This window comes from Barbus barbus (genome assembly GCF_936440315.1).
Source record: "Barbus barbus genome assembly, chromosome: 30".
Taxonomy (NCBI): Eukaryota; Metazoa; Chordata; class Actinopteri; order Cypriniformes; family Cyprinidae; genus Barbus; species Barbus barbus.
In genome coordinates this window covers 20,369,604-20,383,630 of record NC_136758.1, presented here as the reverse complement: position 1 = coordinate 20,383,630, position 14,027 = coordinate 20,369,604, and the positions used below count along the sequence as shown (strand labels likewise).

Here is a 14,027-nt window from a genome sequence, read left to right as displayed (position 1 = left end):
GATTAAGATTTTTGACCGCTCTGTCTATGGACACGAGGCTTCTCGACAGCTTGTGATACTTCGCCAGGGGAGGCGGTCAGCGGTCAGCAGCCGATTATGCAATAGAGTTCCGCAACTTAGCAGCCACCTGCGAGTGGAACGAGCAAGCTCTCACCGCGTGATTTTTGGAGGGTCTCTCTGGGGAGATCAAGGAGGAGATTCTCTCACGTGATCCGCCTACCCGTTTGGACCAACTGTTCGAGCTGGACATTCGCCTCGATAAGCTCTTTGAGTTGCGCCAAGGCGCACACTACTCCATGCCCGAGCTACGGGCGGCCCAACTCATTGTCCCTTCTCCTGCGGTGGTCTCACCAGGTCCAGAACCCATGCAGCTGGGGGGTCTTCGCATCTCCGCTGCTGAACGTCAACGCCGCATCGCGGGGGGACTCTGCATGTATTATGGCGCACAGGGGCATTTCGCTGCAAGGTGTCCAGTAAATGTCCCCAGTCTACTGTCGAGCGTGACAACCTTTTCCCCATCTCACAAGGCTCGTACCTCCCTCGCTGCCCTCCTGCGCTGTGGTGGCTCTACCTTTTCCTGCGCAGCTCTGGCTGACTCAGGGGCCGATGGGAACTTTATGGATGAGAAGTGGGCACTTGATCACGGCATTCCTGTTCAGGAATTAAACGCCCCACCTACTATCTATGCCCTGGATGGTCGCATCCTTTCCAGGATTCTTCGTGCCACCGCTCCGGTGAGCCTCACCCTTTCCGGCAATCACCAAGAGACTATTTATTTTTTAATTTTTCGTTCACCCCTCTCGCCCATCGTTTTGGGGCACCCCTGGTTAACTCAACATAACCCTCAGCTTAACTGGGTAGATGGGACCATTTTGTCTTGGGGATTGTCTTGTCATGTCAAGTGTCTTGTCTCGGCTATGCCTGCTGTGTCTTCTGTCCCTGTTTTCAGGAGGAACCTGGTGATTTGTCAGGTGTCCCGGAGGAGTACCACAATCTGCGAGCGGTGTTCAGTTGTTCACAGGCCGCTTCTCTCCCTCCCCATCGACCGTATGACTGCAGCATTGACCTGGTCCCGGGTAGCACACCTCCTGGTGGTAGACTTTATTCCTTGTCCGCTCCCGAACGCGAGGCACTTGAGAGATACCTAGCCGACTCGTTGCCGCCGGTACCATTGTCCCTTCCACCTCTCCCGCCGGGGCAGGGTTCTTTTTCATGAAGAAGAAGGATGGCTCTTTGCGTCCTTGCATTGATTATCGTGAGCTTAACGAGATGACTATTAAGAACCAGTACCCGCTGCCACTCATGTCGTCAGCCTTCGAGATCCTGCAGGGAGCAAAGATTTTCATGAAATTGGACCTCCGCAATGCGTACCACTTAGTACGCATCAAGGAGGGAGACGAGTGGAAGACAGCTTTCAACACCCCCTTAGGCCACTTTGAATACCGGATACTTACGTTCGGGCTCGTCAACGCCCCAGCTGTTTTTCAAGCCTTGGTGAACAATGTCCTGAGGGACATGCTTAATAGTTTTTGTGTACCTGGACGACATCCTCATTTTTTCGCCTACCCTCCAAGAACACGTCCAGCACTGCATCGTGTACTACAACGTCTGTTAGAGAATCGTCTTTTTGTGAAGGCTGAGAAGTGTGTTTTTCATGGCAGTTCGGTTTTGTTTTTGGGTTCAATCGTGTCTGCCGACGGCATCAGTATGGATCCAGCTAAGGTGCGCGCTGTTGTGAACTGGCCTGTCCCTGACTCTCATACAGCTCTCCAAAGATTTTTGGGGTTTGCTCATTTTTATCGTGGCTTTATCCGTAATTTTAGTCAGATGGCCGCCCCTCTTATGGCCCTCACATCGACCAAGTCCCGTTTCACGTGGTCCTCACCCTTGGTCGCACATCGCTTTGGATTTCATTACGGGTTTGCCTCCGTCCGCAGGAAATTCGGTAGTTCTTACAGTCGTTGATTGCTTCACAAAGGCTGTTGTCTAGGTTACCAGCCGCCGCTCTTCTCTGCGCAGGAATCGAAGATCTCTGTCCAAGCCCTTATTAAGCACTGCCAGCTTACCTGGAAGAGGGTATGGAAGACATTGTGTAAGACTAGAGAACGTGTCTGTCGGGCCGCTAATCGCCATCGTTCTAAAGCCCCTAGATATGTTTGTGGCCAGAGAGTGTGGTTGTCCACTCGTAACCTACCCCTTCAGTCTCCGTCGCGAAAGTTAGCAACCAAATTTATTAGCCCTTTTTCCACAGTCAAGGTCCTTAGACCGATGGCAGTGCGGCTTAAACTACCTCACTACTAGGCTCACCCGGTTTTCCACATTTCGTGTATTAAACCCGTTATTATTAAATATTGCTCATCATTAGGTGGCATTAGTATCATTTGCTATTCAGTATGATCAAAAGTGAAGGGATGGCAGGTAGAAATTAGTTTTAATCCCCCACCCCACCACCATGCCCTGCCGGTGGAGGATGCCGCCGGTGCATTGGTGGTTTCTCGCGCCGGGGCAGGATGCTCGGGTGAGCGCTGGCCCACTCTCGGCGGTCGCTTGGCGGGGCCTGGCCCTACTGGCCTTGCTGGGCCCCGGTTGGGGGGTGGGGGGCCCTTGGATCTCCGGGCCCAGGGCTCGGTCTGCCCTGGTGTGGTCGGCTGCCGGCGGAGCCTGCGGGCTTGCCGCCACGGCACCCTGGGGTGTCTACACTGTGGCTGTCGGATGTCCCACCTTCGGGCTCTCCTCTGCCCTTTTCTGGGTGGGGGCCGCAGTTGTCCCTGCGGTGGTTCCCCTGGGGGTCCCGTGCCCTGGGGGGCCTCCGGATGTTTGGGGCCTGGGTCTCTTCCATGCCTGCTTCATGCCTTGCGGGATGGGGCTGTTGTTCCCCACACACACACTATTAAACATTTACATGGAGGAACCTTATGAACACAAGCGCGCTCACACACACAGGTGTACACTCAAGCATTCACATTGGTGTAAAAACGGGTGCTCACAGACACACATTGTTCTGATCTGCTGTTGCTTCAAAACTTATTTTGTAATATTAGTTATGCGTGTTGCTCAATAACATTTAACATTTAGAATTTATTGTGATTCATACAGATGTTGGTTGTTGCTGCAGTTTCTCTGATGTTGTGTCTTCTGTTGTGTCTTCTGTTGTTTTCTCTTTTTGTCAGCAGGTATCGAAGCAAATTGTCTGTTTTTTTTTTTTGTTTTGTTTTTTTCCTCTCTCTCTCTATCCCCCATTCTCTTTTTTTTTCCTCTCTCTCTCTCCCCCTTCTCTGTTGACTTTATCCACAATTTTTTTTTTTTTTTTTTTTTTTTTTTTTTTTCTAATTCCTTTTTTTTTTTTTTTTTTTTTTATTATTATTATTTTTATTATTATCATTATAATTATAATTATTATTTTTTTATTATTATTATTATTATTATTATTATTATTATTTTTATTTTTTTTTTTCTCTCTCTTGTTTTCTCTGTCCCCTGGTCTTGTCGGTCATAGTATGGTTAAATAAAAGGGTATATAAAATTTAATTAATTAATTAATAAAAAAAAAATTATATTAAAAAAAAAAAAAAAAAAAAAAGGCTGTGAATGATGATAGCATAACTACACATACGTACTGTCATGTGTTATCTGTGTTACTGACAGGCCAGAAAAAAAAAAAAAAAAAAAAAAAATAGGTAGAAATTAGTTTTTATTAAAGGAAATTCATTAATTCACACTTACCTAATCAGCTCATAGATAAAAGCAACATTAAAAAACACAACGTTTATATACATGCCTGCAGTGCGATAACAATGAATTTATATCAGACAGACAGAAAGACAGACAGACAGACAGATAGATAGACTACGTGAATGTTATGTAGGGTCTAAAATCAACAAAGCACAATGGCCCCAAAGAATAGGATAATAGAGGTATTAATGAGAATTCATTAACAATGAAATGGTTTCAAATAATAAAGATCGACAATGAGGGAAAACAGAAAGAGGCAGAGAATGAAAATATCAGCTATCAAGTCTCTTAGCATGCAAAATGTATGAGTATCTCCCCCTTGTTTAAGACCCTGTCTGAGCCAAACAATAGACCACCACAGCGCTGAAAAAGAACCATTGGAAATAATTTATACAACCTAACAAAGACAGTTCCTCCATAATGACAGAAGCATCCACTGTGGTAAAATGTGTGGGAGTCACATTCATACAGCTGCCTTAATAATGCCCACAAATTGAATTGATTATGATGTACCAGAAATAATGAATTGCTATCCTCTTTCTACTTTGTAACAGTGTAAGGGGCAAAACATTGTAAATCTGTAAAGACCAAAATAATTTGTCTTGTCAACTTTTTTACGTTTAACGTGACTTACACAAGCTGTCAGTCATACATTATTTAAACTTTCAAAGGACCATGACAGAGCTGTTCTTGTGTTTAAAAACGCGAGACGTAGCGCTGAGAATTGAATGAAATCGTTGCGGCCCAGTGTTCTGAAACTGACACTATTTGACAGGACCTATTAAAAACGTAACGCTCATGCACAAGACACTAAATAGGAAAGGAAAAAAGATGTGACGCAATGTTCAAAGATGCCCGTCTACCCCATTTACATAGAAAAAAATTAAAAAGTAGCGGAGTGGAACACAAAAGAATAATATGGAAACATTCTATCATTACATACCCCTTTAATGTTTTATTGAAAATCAACAGTCAGCTGACAAGAAACGCAATGGGCAAACAGTTAAATGCTGTATGTGCAGCAATAATTGCATTGCTGACAAAAACAGTGCTGGTGGGAAGTATCGTTACTAACTTACCTACATTGACCATTAAGGTCATTGCACACTAAGTCCAAAATTTGTACATGCATTTTCCGTTTTTTCGTACTCCTCATCCTTTTTTATCAAAATGCATGCTACGGATGCGAAAACGCAGAAAATCGAACCTGTTCCAAATTTTTTTTGACGGACAAAAGTTTCAGAGGCAGTGTGCACACCTGATTGACACAACGTGAGGTCGTATTTATTTTTTAACGTGCAAAGATTTCGGACTCAGTGTGCAGTGACCTTTAGTGTGACAGGAACTTTCAAAGTACACATTCCAGAAACAAGCCACTTTTTCCAAAGAGTGACTGTGTAGCACTCACGCTAAAATGCATCACAATTTTAATAGGGAATAATAACACACTTGATCCTCTCTGCTTCTCTTATTTGAGCATTTGAAAGTCTGTTTTATTCTAGTGAATTTCAAATATTCCTCTAAAATCTGAATGGTTCTCTCTCAAATAGACTATTGTACATTGGAAAGTACACTTAATTCTAGTGAATCGGTTCATCCTGGTGTTCTCTCTTTCAATTGTAGCAGAGGAATAACGAGTCATTCTAGTGAATCAGTTTATTCTAAACAGTTCTCTCTCCAGCAGGCCATTGGAAAGTCTGTTTCACACTTGTGAATCGTTCACCTTACTTTAGTCCTCTCTCTCAAATGTAGCACTGGATAGTCAGATACGTTCTAGTGAATCGGCCCGTCGTGTGATTCATGTAAATAAGAATGAGTCACCAATTCTATGAACAATGTTTTCGACTTGGTTATGTAAATTAAGGTGTTTTTGTTTAATTCCGTTTCTCAATACACCAAAGCTACTTTTATCACACTACGGGTCTCTCTTGTTTCTTGAAAGGACTTCAGTTTTCACGTAGCCTACATCTTGTTGCTAGACCGACTGTACATTATTGGATTTCTTCTTAGCTGAACAACAGATAATATACAGGTATAAAAATCTCAAAGAATGTCCACTTAAATCAGCATTTAATTTGAGCACCGTTTGGGCATCCTGTCAGTGTTTATTTTGCGATGGTGACGGCTGACTGCTCATTATTTAATCTGCATATAATGTAATTAATTCGTTTAAAATTTTAAATAGACTGACATAATTGTAAGTCAACAAATACTTCACAATATTTTTGCCATGTGTAAAATCTTCAGCATCTGAAGCGGAACGTAGAGCCTTTTAGTGAATTATGAGCAAGAAGAAACAAATGAGTTGATCAAGGCACGACAGAATTACAGATTATACTCGCACTTTTTCATGAGACGAACCTGGGATGCAACAGGGTGTCTGACAAATTACTTGAGACACACAATTTCTGTTCATGTCAGACATGAACAAAAATCTGCTACAATATGGAGCCCAACAAACTGAGTATGACACCATAAACTGAGCCAGTCAACGAACGAAACAAAGCGAGTATGTGTGTCACTTGTAGAAGAGCAGATTTATTTGAAATTCACCTCATTATTTAGAGTGTCCTGTGTGTCCTTGTTATTTACACTACAAGACAAAGCATCAATTTTATTGGTCAATAGATGAGATGGTATGTTTTGTATTGTGGTCCTCTGAGGTAAGAAGCATCTGTTTGTAGTGTAAATGCACATTGGGCTACCTAAAATGTATAAATGTCACTGCATTAGATGACATTTGTGGAATTCGTTTTACAGAAACTTTTTTTTGAAGTAAAAGTCATGCTTAAGGTCATTGACAGAGTTCAAACATACATCCATAAAGCCATATATGAGACAAACTCCACCTGTTCTCATATCATTCAAATGAAGCAAAGCACATGTAGCCCACGCACAAAATTTTCAGAAAGACCTGGTATGTTCTATCAAAACACTTAATCTTATCAGAGCTTGGCAAATATCCTATCATAAGCACTTTAATGAGTACAAGGCTTTGTCTAAAACATCCATTCATCTTTAATCTAATGCAGATGTTATTTCTGACCATTTCTAGATTTAAAATAGCTGATGTAGGTTCTCACTTAAACTTGTTGGGTTTGAATGTACCTTTCCCATGTTTGAATGCAAGGAAGAAAAGGTTGTATATGTAGTGCATTTAACAATGCGGCTCAGAGCTCAAAGATTAATTTAGAAGAAACATTCTTAAAAATAAAGTTTTTTTATTGAAATTAATGGATGAAGAACCATAAAGAACGTTTAACATCCATGGAACCTTTCCACTGCAATGATCTTTCTACTAAGAAAAACATGATTCTTTTTTAAGAACTCAAATAGATTCTTCTATGGCATCACTGCAAAAAAAAATAAAAAATCCTTTGTGGAATCTTATAGTACATTCTGATCCAGAAACGTTCCTGTTACAGCATGTTCTAAACAGGTGCAATGCAACAAAAGTACTGAAAGCTTGTTTATTTTTACTATCTACACCACAAGTCAGTGGAATAAAATCCCACAACTCATTTACGTTGAACATAACAAACTGGACAAGGTGAATATTGCTGTGAAAACACTGGATATCGTGTGACAAAAGCCTCAAGTTCCACAAGGAAAACCATAAAAGGACTCATCCACACGCTGTTCTGATTGGTTATGATTTTGCTGCACCCCACAGTATTTTCAGTTTTAGTATGGGAAAACTGCTCATCTTATCACGGCTGGTTAGGACACTGAAACTGCTGGGATCTCAGGAATATTACAGCAACCTGGAAATCACAATCAGTTAATTCATCTAAATGACAAAACTTGCTGACTACAAAGAACACTTACAAATTGCAAATTGTTATCCGAACCTACGAGTCTGCCCTGCTAATTCACTGGTTTGAAACTAAAGAAAGCTCAAAAATACATAATGAATGTTCTTAGACTGTGTGCAAGATTTTTATTACTTGTTTATTCCTTTTTATTATTACTTGTTGATTTGACTTGTACTATTTTTACTGTACTGTGGGAAAATATACACAAATTCGCCTCATAAAACATGCAAATGAGGTGTCAAGTGGGACAAAGAAACACTTTCCCGCTGAAACTATGTGCCTTGTTATTGGTCAAACTGACCAAAATGAGTGTTACAGGGAAACCAGATAAAACATCTCCCACACCCAAAAGGCAGGGTGATATGTGTGCCCTGGAGACACACATATCACCTTGGAAATCGCGCGGCTCCCCTTTCAGGGTAGTCCGAGCTTCTGGCAGTTTTAAGTCCAGTAACTTTGTCGATTCACTTCGGACCAATCAACCCATGGCTGGAATGACGAAGTTTTCACTCCTAAAGGAATTCATCAAGAATCTACGCATTATACCTGCACCAGGACACTTTACTCAGCATCAACAAAACCAATATGCAAGTAACCGCTTGTTAACTATTTAGATGCGCTTCAAGGCTTCGACCTCTTTTAATTAAGGTGATGTGATTCTCCGATGGTTCTAACAGGTTGTGTTTAGCTGATGTTTACCTGTCATTACACTCTACTCTCTTGCGCGCGAGCGCTCTCTCTATGCCTTCCTTGCGTTGGCATCTATGTTTAATGTGTGTATGTTTGTGTCTAGTTCGATGTTGCATGTTCCCCTGTAGTGTAGTTTAATAAACATCCATATGTATTCACGCTTGGTTGTCTGTGTCTGCTACTAACAGAACAAGGTCACTTCAACGTTCTGGTTTTGTTAAATGCTCTATGAGCAATGTATTAGGGAGGAAATTATTTTTCGTGGCCACAGAAATTATTTTCCTTAGAGTCAACAGACGATTAAAACTGTCCGTACTGCGGAGAAACAAATCATCTTATTGTACTATTAATGCTATAATTCCTGAAGATGAATATATAATTGATAACAATCCGTTATGATTAATTATGTACATCTCACTTTGAGCTAATTTGCTACATTGGTCAGCTGGCATAAGCACAGCACATGTTAGGCTGGGGGAAAGCTTAGCCTTCTTCTGGCGGGCATGATCCGTGTATACATGAATATAGAAGCTGATTGGGAATTCTGATTGCTGCTCCAGGGTAAGGCAGGAAAGTGCTAATCTAGGATCAGATTCCTCATTCAAAATTCAGCAGCTAAAGGAAAACATCATCTTACATCATTTGCTGCATACATGCCATGATACAATGTATTTATTTTTGAAATGACATACACTTTTAAAACAAAACTTTTAAGAAATCAGTGTATTGAAATATTTATAAAATTATGGTTTCATTAAAAAAAAAGTTTCAAATTTAAGAATGTAAAACTTTCTTTTTAAATTACATTCATATCCACATTTAAATCAACAAACCTTCAATTAAATTAGGTGAGAGCTCAAATTAGGTGATTTTGGTGAAAATAATTTGTGAAGAAGACACTCGCAGCTGGATCCCAGCTTTCGAAAACCTAAAAAATAACTTGGTTCAGACATTGTCAGTAGTGACTACGTATGTTTTTTGAGCTTTAATGCTTTATCCATAGGGTTAAGCAAGATTATTTAAGTTGACTGAAGTACCACTAAAAACAATTCATATATACATGTCTGCTTTTGAGTTGCTTATATAATTACCAATATGATGCTAGTACTCATTTGTGATTGTCTGTGTAAATACTAATATAAATAGTGAAAAATTACTATTCAAGATCTCTTGGTCTAAAATTTCACCTTTATGCAGATGATACTCAGATTTACATACATACTAAACCTAATGACACTGTGTCTGTTGATTTTCTTTCCACATGTATTTCTAAGATAAAAGAATGGATGTCACAAAATTTTCTTTGTCTTAACAGTGAAAAAACTGAGGTTATGCTTATTGGTTCACCCCACCAATTACGTAAAGCTGGGTCGGTTACTTTGTCCATTGATGGTTCAACTATGGAGTTTAAAACAAAACTAAAGAATTTGGGGGTTATTTTCGATTCCAATCTAACTTTTGAACCACATGTTCAAAGCACTGTTAAAACATCTTTTTTTCATCTTAGAAATATTGCGAGACTACGTCCAATGTTGTCCTTTCCTGTTGCTGAGAGGTTGATTAACACTTTTGTGTTTACCCGGATTGATTATTGTAATGCCTTGTTGGCTGGGGTATCAAAAGCTACCCTAAACAAATTGCAGGTAGTGCAAAACTCGGCTGCTAGAATCCTTACTAGAACTAGGATGAGAGATCATATTACACCGGTCTTGGAGTCTTTGCATTGGCTTCCTGTTAGTTTTAGGGTTGATTTTAAAATTTTGATGCTTACTTACAAGGCTTTACATGGGTTGGCACCACAATATTTGTCTGAGCTTTTAATTCCTTATACTCCAAAACGTGACCTTCGCTCATCTGAAACTGGTCTTCTAACGATTCCTTTAACCCGTATAAGATTGATGGGCGATAGGGCTTTTTCTTCATTAGCTCCAAAACTGTGGAATTCTTTACCTATTGAGATAAGGCAAGCTAAAACTCTTAGCACTTTTAAATCTCGCCTTAAAACTCATTTTTTTAGGATAGCTTTTAATTAAACATTTGTATTACTCAAAAGAGTAATGTATTATTTTTATATTGTTTTATTTGTAGTGTTTTTGTTTTTGATCTTTTTATTGTGTATGGTTTTATCTGTTGTTGTAAAGTGCTTTGAGATCTTCATTTAAAGGCGCTATAGAAAATAAAGTTTATTATTATTATTATAAATAATTATACTGACTTTAATCTATACTTGTTTATATTGGTTCACCTATCTGCTTATGTGGTAAGAACTGGTAAATCAAATGTCCACTTGTGTCCTGCAGTGTTGTGGTAGTATTATTAATATACTATGATAGTATTTTTAAAATATTTTAATTAGTTTTATATTAGTTTTATTAATATTTTGATTTTTAAAAAATATATAATGTCAAGTTTTCAGCTTCAATTTAGTTTATATTTTAGTAATTGTACGTTTTTGTCATTTAGTTTTTTTTCCCTATTTCTATAGCTATATATTTTATTTTTATCTCAAATTTAGTTTATGATATGTTCACACTTCAACTTAAATTTCAGTTGATTACCTGGAGGAAACACTTCTCATTTTTATTTACATCAAGTTTTTTGTAATGTAATATTTATTATATCATCTAATATTTTATATAGCATTTTTTTCACATTTCAATAAAAAAAATTGTTTTAGTTAACCATAACAACACTGCTGTGTCCCGCTATCTGGATAATAATCAAGACCTCCCATCCACTGTGAGTGAGTTTGTGGTAATGCTAAAGGACAGGCCGTTTATATGTGAGTGGCGTTTTGACTAATAGGGCAGTGAGAAGATACTAGTAGGTCATGAGTCTTCAGTCTTGGAATGGAAAATAGGTAAAGGGTGCCAGATGAGGGCTGAAGCTCCTGCAGTTAGAGTACAAGCTGTCTACACTCTCACAAGAATGAATTTAAGCACATATAAACAGCTTCGCACGACCTGTGGTTACTTCAGTCTATAAACATGTCACCTACAACTAGCTGATGATGACCTTATACGAATGTTCCCTACACTTCCTGAAGTTTATTATTGAAAAAAGTCCTATTTTCAGTCATCCATGAATATTAGGCTAAAAGCCCCTTGAGATTTACTCTTGAGAGCCGAGCTCACCAGAGTGTAGACAGGTTTTCTCGAGAGCGTTTCCTGAAGCTGACAGTGCTGTTCACCGCAGGCAGAGGTGTATGCAGCCGTCTCCTGCCTCGCTGTGTTTATGTTTCTGCTCCTGCAGGGACCATAGCAATAAGACAGATGATATAAGTGTCACTGTCTGTTTCAGACAGGATAAATCAGACAGAGATTTCTCCTTATGAGAGACGAGAGGAAACACAGAGACAACGATGTGTGCCTACTTCCAGCAGCCTGTTGAATTGGGTAAATACATTTTCATATTTTCCATTACGATATGTTCGTATTATTCAGTACAACAACTATGGCACAGTCTTGCTTTTGCTTTGTATTAAATATAAATAATTATTAATAATTGAGTTTAACTGTAGCTATCACTTATTTATTATAGTTTTTTTCTGTGCATAAATGAAACTTATTTTATTGTTTTTAGAATTTACACTAAATTAAGCTGTATTATGTCTTTATCTGACCTTTATTGGTATTATTTGTCTTTATCAAAAATAAAAGAAGAAAAAAACCTTTTGTCCTTACAGACTTGTTTTGTGGGTTTATGAATAATGATTTCAAAGACATTCTCAAGTGTATGCACTGATTAATACTTGCAAGAAATCATAAAAAAACTCAACATATACTGTTCAGCGCTGCAAGAAATGTCAAGTGTCATTTGCTCTGACAGAAATCATCACGTTAAAAAGTCCAAAAATAATAGCATTTTTATAATTGTACACAAACTCAACACAGTCACACCTCCACACAAACAAATACGATCAAAGTGTGCCTCTGACACAGTTACTTCCACAAACATTGAATCTTTTCAGGCACATCTCCCGTTGAATTTATTCTCCTTCCCTTGAATGCGGATGTCAGACTGTTGACAGCCCTAAATAAACGGCACATAAATATATGGAACGGGCTCTGTTTGCTTACTCACAGTCCTGGTCCCCCAAGCTGCTCTCAGCACAAGGCCAGCACTCAGAAATCATTCCAGGCTAAATGCTGCAATGCATTTACATACATTTGGTTTAATAGCAATTTGTATGTGAGAAAGAATAGGAACACTCCATAATATAAAACACTTAAAGCCCTAGATGTCATCAAGAATCTCACCTGATAAATCAAACGTTTCTTGGTGAGTCATGCATAAGGGTTTTGCAAGTATGCCGTTTGATTCAGGCATGAGTTTAATGAGGTAATACTACAGCAATACCTGCTAACCGCAGCCAATTACGACATTACGTTACTGATGCAAAATCATTTAAATCAGGCAATGCTGGAGTGTTTTTAAATGCCCTAAAAGAACATTCGCCAGCTTAATAAATTAATAAGCAGTCACTGAGAAGATGCTTTTATCGAAGCAACTTAAACAATCACCCTGAAACCACCAGAGTACAAATGTGCAGCTGTAAAGTCTTAGTTTAATTATTTCATACATAAATGTGTGTTTTATCGTTATGCGTTATTGATGTAATTCCTGTCAGTAGATTTTGCTCGATTCAAACTGTTCAACAAAAATATGTTCTAAAAACGTTTTCATTTCCAGTAAGCAATGAAAAGTTTTTTTTCTGAATATTCTCTGCACATTCAAAACTGTGACTATATCAACATGCAATATCGTTGAAGATAAAAGATGAGAGTAAAATGTATTTAAAAAAAAATTAAATATGCAAAAATCTTTATTTTCATCTAAAATATTATTGTTGACTGCTGTACCTGGCTTTTCAATGTGAGCTTACATGTTTTAGGTTGCCAGATATCAAGAGTTCAAATCCCCCAATCAGAGCTTCTCTGTTAAAAGGATACATTTTCTGTCTGTGCCGATAGCCTAGTGGGCAGTACGTCAACATATAACACTGTTGCGTTGCAGGTGTCCTGAGTTCGAATGGAGCCTTGAGGATATTTCTCGATCCCACCCCCTTGCTATCTTAATAAAGGCAAAATGCCAAAAAAAGGGATACATTTTCTGCCCTGTGTTTTGCTTAATTTTTGCAATCTGGCAACCATGTGCACGCGTTCACTCTTCAATACGGAAATGCCGACAATGATCTGAAAACACCAGCAAACAAGCTGAAGTTCAGCAATCTCCAGTGTCATTCAGCCAGTCTGTGCTCTTTCATGAGATCTCAACTGTTTTGTTTGCTATTGTAGTTGCTGAATAAATACACTTACTCAACCGCTGTTTTTTCAATAGGGAAACATTATTGCAATTTAGAATTATTGGAATTACAATTAAGAATATTACTGTTATAATATTTTGTTTGTTTTTTTTACCAGTTTTAATTTCTCATGTAGAGTGCAAGTCATTGATATTAATTTAAATGGGTCATCGGATGCGCTTTTACAAGTTGTTTATAATAACAACCACCCTATAATGATCAAAATCCACCCAGTGTTTTTTTAATGTCGTTAAATAATTTCCCATTTCTCATATCAAGCCATTCTCAGATGCCTGTCTGTGTGACGTCACACAGAACCAGGCCCCTCCCACGATTGTTGAATGACACTAGCGTTTTAACTTAGACCCGCCCTGAGTGAGCTGTCATCAGCTGTCATTGTTTTGACGCCAGAGCAGATGTAGACAAGAATGGCTCCTAAGCGATTGAGGTGTTCTGTTGTTGAATGTAATAATGAACATAGCAGG

At 38.9% G+C, this 14,027-nt stretch overlaps 1 protein-coding gene across 2 annotated transcripts in view; it reads right to left on the bottom strand.

Annotated features, from left to right (window-relative positions):
* The window catches only part of LOC306850604 (muscarinic acetylcholine receptor M3-like), a 92,859-nt gene that overhangs the window by 54,214 nt on the left and 24,618 nt on the right, over positions 1–14,027 (bottom strand). The window contains exon 2 of one of the 2 annotated variants that reach the window (XM_079386315.1): positions 11,372–11,483. The exons of the other annotated variant lie outside the window; for it this stretch is intronic. The gene's annotated coding sequence lies outside the window, so the exon portion shown is untranslated. The remainder of the gene's footprint in view (positions 1–11,371; positions 11,484–14,027) is intronic. 2 annotated transcript variants of the gene reach the window in all.